Raw genomic sequence first — 7,018 nt, 5'->3', positions numbered from 1 at the left:
AGTTCTAGTATAGTAAACCCAACCATCCCAGCTAATAATTTCGAACTTAAACCCTCCCTGTTGCAACTAGTGCAACAGAGACAGTTCGCAGGTCTTGCTACTGAGAACCCAAACCAACATTTAAAAATCTTTCTCCAATTAGCAGACATTTTTAAAACCAATGGAGCTTCTCCTGAGGCAATCCGTTTAAGATTATTCCCTTTCTCCCTCAGAGATAAAGCCCTATCATGGTTATATTCCCTTCCACCCAATTCCATAACAAGTTGGGAAAACCTTAGAAAAGTATTCCTTGCTAGATACTTTCCCCCAAGTAAGATCGTCGTTCTTTGAAACCAAATAACTAGATTTACCTAGAACCAAGGAGAATCGTTGTTCGAAGCTTGGGAGAGATATAAAGAGCTGTTAAGAGCATGCCCACATCATGGTTTAGAAAATTGGTTAATCATTCAGACCTTATATAACGGACTTCACTATAACACTAAGATGACCATCGACGCTGCCGCAGGTGGCGCACTGATAAACAAACCTTATCCTGAAGCTAGTGCCCTCATCAAAGATATGGCTCAAAACCATCAATCATGGGGAGTTGAACGAGCGACAGTTGAGAAGAAGGAAGCCCAAGGAGGAGAACATGAGTTAAGCTCTATAGACATGATGCAAGCTAAAATTGACGCGTTAGCCCTCAAGGTTGAGCATATGTGTATAAACCTGAATACTGCAGCAGCAGTTTCGTCGGATTGTGAGATATGTGGAACCAAAGGACACCAATCTGCAGAATGCAATCTCTTAAATGAAACTAACTCTGAGCAAGTGAACTACGCCCAAGGGAACCCATATTCGAATACCTACAACCCTAGATGGAGGAATCACCCGAACTTCTCATATAAGAACAATAACCCTATCCAAAATAATGCACCTCCGAGACAAACAGGTTACCAAGCCCCAAGACCAAATCAACCTATGCAACCTGTGCCACCAAACCCGAGCCTTGAGAAAATTATGGAAAATTTTATCACTGCGCAAACCCAACAAAACAAAGAGTTCATGAACCAGGACATTCACGTTAATGAACTGATTACCCAATTAGGAACTAAGGTTGACCAAATAGTTACTCACAATAAGATGCTTGAAACCAAGATCTCTCAGGTAGCCTTAAACCAAGCCCCCCAGACTACACCTGGAGGACAGTTCCCTGGACAACCTCAACAGAATCCGAGAGGACAAGCCAATGCCATTACCCTACGAAGTGGGACCGCTTATGATGAGCCATTCAACCCAAGATTGAGTGAACCCAAAACTTCTAAGGAATATACCGAACCCATGGACGAAGTGAAGGAACCAGAGGAATCTGAAAAATAGGAAGGTCAAGAAAAAGGAGAAGAACCTAAAGACAAAACTTATGTACCACCCCCGCCATACAAACCATCGATACCATATCTGCAAAGACTCAAACAGACCCATATCAATAACCAGTATCAGAAATTCATTAAGGTTATAGAAAAACTTCATGTAGAAATCCCTTTCACAGAAGCCATCACCCAAATACCTTCTTATTCAAAGTTTCTCAAAGACATCCTTATCAACAAACGTAGACTCGACGATCCGAAGCCCTTGGGATGCAATTCTATCTCGATAATAAGTTAGCCAAAAAAGATAAAGATCCTGGAAATTTCTCCATTCCTTGTCTTTTGGGAAGTCATGTCATCGAAAAAGCTTTTCTAGACTTAGGAGCTAGTGTGAGCTTAATGCCTTTAGTAGTTTGTGAGAGGTTAAACTTAGGAGAGTTACAGTCTACTAAGATGTCACTTCAATTAGCCGATAGATCTGTTTAGTATCTGATAGGCATATTAGAAGATGTCCTTGTTAGGATAGGTGAGTTATTTATCCCTACTGATTTTGTTGCCATGGACATTAAAGAGGATAATGATATACCAATCCTTCTAGGTAGACCATTCTTATCAACTGCAGGAGCTATAATAGATGTCAATAGAGGAAAATTGACCTTTGAGGTAGGTGACGAGAAGATAGAATTTATACTTTCAAAATTTCTTATGGCACCTGTGATGGGAGACGCATGTTATGACATAGATATCATTGATGAATGCGTTAGGGAAATAGAACAAGAAGAAATCATAAAAATGATTAAGTTGCCATCAACTCTCATACTGGAAGATGATAACTTTAGGAAGTCCTACATCGATGATAACCTTTACGAATGTCTATCCCTTACCCCAGATCCTATGCCATGCCCTAAGAAACCAACCTTAGAACTTAAGGAACTGCCTAAGAACCTGAGATATGAGTTCCTTGATGAAGAGATGAACCGTCTAGTTATAGTCAGCGCTACCTTGAGCCAAGAGGAAACATACCAACTCTTAGATGTTTTACGAAGATATCCCTTAGCCTTAGGATATAATATCTCTGATCTGAAAGGTATAAGCCCATCCGTATGCATGCATCGGATTTTGCTCGAAGAAGATTCAAAGCCCTCCAGAGAACATCAGAGAAGAATAAACCCTATAATGACACTACGCCAAAAACTGGAATAGACAGCGCACCTTAGAGGGCGCTTTATTACAAAAGCGCTCTCTAAAGTGAAGCGAAAAAATAAGGAGCAATAGACAGCGCACTTTAGAGGGCGCTTTTGTAATAAAGCGCCCTCTAAGGTGAAGCGAAAAAATAAGGAGGAGATAGAGGGACAACAATACATGGCGCTTTTTAGAAAGCGCCCTCTAAGGTTACCCTTAGAGGGCGCTTTTAATAAAGCGCTGTTATAAGTCCATGTGCATTTTCAGTTTATAAAGCGCTTCTGGAAAGCCTTAGAGAGCGCTTTCATAAGCGCCCTCTTAGGCCCCCTTTAGAGGGCGCTTTTTTTCCACAAGCGCCCTCTAAGGTCCCCTTTAGTAAACATTAAAATTATAACATACTGCGCGTTTTATTATTTCACTCTCTGTTATTTTCGTTCTTTTTCACGTTAGGGTTCTCACTGCTACGATTTTCGCTACTTCTAAGGCGTTCTCCTTCCACCTCTGTTAGATCTACGACGTTTCCTCCTTCTACCAATCAAAGGTACACGATGCAGCTTATGAGTGTATTTATTCTAGCATACATTATTACTTGCACTATTGCTTTGTTTTAGCTTTGCCCCATTTCAGTTTTATGTTATTGTTGTCTATGCTACGTTTGTTTCGATCTGTAAAGTTTCAATATTCATAGTCATTTAAATAGTTTGGGTTTATTAGGCAATTGACGGTTGGTTTTTAAATTGCTGAATTTGATATCGCTATGAATCACATTCAAAGACTGTTGTTAGGGTTCGGTTATGGTTGCATTATAGAGACATTAGAAACCTTTGATTCTAGTAACTTAGCGTACATAGCGTAGCTAGTAACTTAAGAAGTTTAGGTATGGATGTTATTTGATAGAGTAAATGGAGACATGAATGCCCTGCACAGAGACTAACTCAATAAAGCGAAATTGTTTTGTCTCATCCCATTTTTGGTTTCTCTTCTGAAATTGTTTTTTGTTTATTCTAATTAGTAATGGATAATACATGGATGTCTTCCAATCGATTGTCGAGAGAGTACGAGAATGGGGTATCAGAATTCGTTAAGTTTGCCGTTGCGCACGCCGAAGACCCCAGTAGAATGATATGTCCTTGCTTGGGTTGTTGTTATGGGAAACGGGTTGACGCAGTTCAGTTGACATCGCATCTAATGAGGCATGGAATTGATCGAAGTTATACATGTTGGAATTTGCATGGTGAGAAAAGTAACGAGAATGTTGAACCGGGGGATAGTACGACCTATGCCTCAAACTATAGTGGCGCAGATACATACGATTGTGATCGAGTTGAACAGATTGCAGAAGCACTTGAAGGAGATCTTAAGGATTGTCCCGAAATGTTTGAGAGGTTGGTAAGTGATGCAGAGAAACCTTTGTATGATGGTTGCACTAAATTCACAAGATTGTCTGCGGTATTAAAGTTGTACAACTTAAAGGCGGGCAATGGATGGTCGGATAAAAGTTTCACAGAGTTATTAGCCCTTTTGAAAGATATGCTTCCTGAGGATAATGTTCTTCCCAATCGAACATATGAGACCAAAAAGATGTTGTGCTCTATTGGCATGAGCTATGATAAGATACATGCATGTCCAAAGATTGTGTTTTGTTTCGAAATGAGTATGCATCGTTAAATGAGTGTCCTAAATGCGGTGTCTCGCGATATAAGAACAAGTTGTCTCTAGCAAAAGTCTTGTGGTATTTTCCTGTTATTCCGAGATTTAGACGCGTGTTTCATAGTGAAACCGATTCAAGACACTTGACCTGGCATGCAGATGAAAGAATTATAGATGGAAAGTATCGACATCCGGCAGATTCACCACAGTGGTTGAAAATTGATAATGATTATCCTGAATTTGGAGAAGAATCAAGAAACCTTAGCTTGGCATTATCTACTGATGGAATGAACCCACACGGTATCCAGAGTATCTCACACAGTACATGGCCTGTGATTATTATGATTTATAACCTACCTCCATGGCTATGTATGAAGCGTAAGTACATGATGTTGGCTATATTGATTTCTGGACCTAAACAACCAGGGAATGACATAGACGTGTACTTGAAGCCCTTAATCGAAGATTTAAAGATTTTGTGGGAGACCGGTGTGGAGGTTTATGATGGATATAGGAAAGAAAGTTTCAACTTGAGGGCGATGTTGTTTGGCACAATTAATGATTTTCCAGCATACGGAAATCTACCAGGGTATAGCATAAAAGGTCAATGTGCGTGTCCTATTTGTGAAGATAAAACAGATTGGAAGCGCTTGGAGTTTGGTCAGAAGAATGTCTTTCTCGGTCATCGGAGATTCTTAAATTCAAATCATCACTACCGTGGATGGAGAAAGGCGTTCAATGGAGAGACAGAACAAGGCAGAGCTCCACCTATATTGACGGGTGATCAAATTTTTGAAAAGGTGAAAGATTTGGATACTCAGTTTGGCAAGCCTTTTGCCCAGACACTTGTCAAAAGTGGGTGGAAGAAGAGGTCAGTTTTTTTTTGAATTGCCGTATTGGAAGTCCTTGTATGTGAGACATTTTCTTGATGTTATGCATATTGAAAAAATGTATTTGAAAGTGTTATTGGCACGTTACTCAATATACAAGGAAAGTCTAAGGATGGCCTTAAGGCAAGAAAGGACTTGATAGCGATGGGAATAAGAACTGAATTAGGACCCTTGAAGAAAGGAAAACGAACATATCTACCGCCTGCTGCTTATACTCTATCTAGAAAGGAGAAAAAAACATTGTGTAAGTTTCTAAGTGAAGTTAAAGTTCCAGAAGGGTACTCTTCAGATATTAGAAGACTTGTGTCTATGAAAGACCTCAAGTTAAAGAGTTTAAAGACCCATGATTGCCATGTTATAATGGAACATTTTCTCCCAATAGGTATACGTTCTATTCTTCCAGAAAAAGTAAGCAGCTCTATAACTAAGTTGTGTTCTTTCTTCAAGTCAATTTGCAGTAAGGTGATCAATCCTGCGATCTTACCAATGTTGCAAAAAGAAATCGTTATTACTTTGTGTGAGCTTGAAATGTTTTTTCCTCCATCATTTTTTGACATAATGGTACATCTAGTTGTTCATCTTGTGAAAGAGACACAATTGTGTGGACCAACTTATATGAGATGGATGTACCCTGTTGAACGTTATATGAAAATATTAAAAGGGTACGTGAAGAACCGAAGTCGACCAGAAGGTTGTATGGTTGAAAGATACATTGTTGAAGAAGCGATTGAGTTTTGTACTGAATATTTGTCTAATGTTCAGTCAATCGGACTCCCTAAGTCTCAGCTTGTCGAAAAGAAAGAAGGAAAAAATCTAATTGGAAATAAAATCGTGGCAGTATCAAGGGTCGAACGGGATCAAGTGCATTTGTATGTTCTGCACAATGAGAATGAGGTTGAGCCGTATGTTGAAATTCACAAGGATGTTCTCCGAGGTTTAAATCCCAATAGAAATGAAAATTGGATAGTACGAGAGCACAATCGATATTTTATACCTTGGTTTAAGGATCATATTTATTCAAAGTATTATTCAGATCCCGCTTCAATAACAGAAAGGTTGAGATGCTTAGCATATGGTCCAAGTTTCCATGTTTTTTCTTATAGCGCATACGCGATTAATGGATACACATTTTATACCAAAGAACAAGATGATAAAAGTACTATGCAGAATAGTGGTGTCACCGTGGTAGCTGAAGCAATGCTCATATCAAGTGTGAAGGACTTAAACCCCAAATTTGCAAATCTGTCGTATTTTGGTGTTATCGAGCGCATTTGGGTGTTTGATTATGAGAAGTTTCAGATTCCTATATTTGGTTGCAAGTGGGTTGAAAATAATAACGGCATTCGAATGGATAAGTCAGGATTTTTGCAAGTGGATCTTAATAGGGTGGGATAAAAAGATGAGTCTTTTATTCTAGCCTCTCAAGCTAGACAAGTGTTCTATGTCAATGATCCGAAAAGTACGAAATGGTCTATAGTTCTTTTTTCCAACAAAGTAATTGATGAAAACACTGGAGATCAAGGTGATATTGATGTTGAGATTGAATCATTTACCAGAAATGATCAAGATGAGAATATTATATCAAATGATTCATATATTAGAAATGATCATAATAAGGGTATTTGGATCAATCCAACCGTCCGTGTTGTTAAGAGACATGTAGAACATATTCCAACCAAGAAAAGAAAGAGAACTTAGTGAAAAAGGTACAGGTCAAATGATTTTAATTGTTTTCTTTATTACAGGTAAAATGGCTTTTATGATTTTAATTGTTTTCTTTATTACAGGTAAAATGGCTATTATGAAGTCAATCATTCGTGCAAGGGGCAAGGGATACTTGAAAGTATCAATTGATATTTGTTTAGATGGAGATGTTCCATTGTCGTCAAGCCTCATTCGCGTAGATGATGATGTTGGATATTTGAAAGTATCCCTCTACGACAATGGAAC

At 38.8% G+C, this 7,018-nt stretch overlaps 1 non-coding gene across 1 annotated transcript; it reads right to left on the bottom strand.

Annotated features, from left to right (window-relative positions):
• Window positions 1-321: 321 nt before the first annotated feature.
• LOC127098767 (small nucleolar RNA R71) lies at window positions 322-428 on the bottom strand. The gene has a single exon (XR_007793466.1). It is a non-coding gene; the product is annotated as a small nucleolar RNA R71 (small nucleolar RNA).
• Between the last annotated feature and the right edge of the window lie 6,590 nt (window positions 429-7,018).

This window comes from Lathyrus oleraceus, chromosome 6 (assembly GCF_024323335.1).
Source record: "Lathyrus oleraceus cultivar Zhongwan6 chromosome 6, CAAS_Psat_ZW6_1.0, whole genome shotgun sequence".
NCBI classification, from domain to species: domain Eukaryota; kingdom Viridiplantae; phylum Streptophyta; class Magnoliopsida; order Fabales; family Fabaceae; genus Lathyrus; species Lathyrus oleraceus.
The sequence above is the reverse complement of the archived record's forward strand: the minus strand, read 5'-3'. Positions and strand labels throughout refer to the sequence as shown.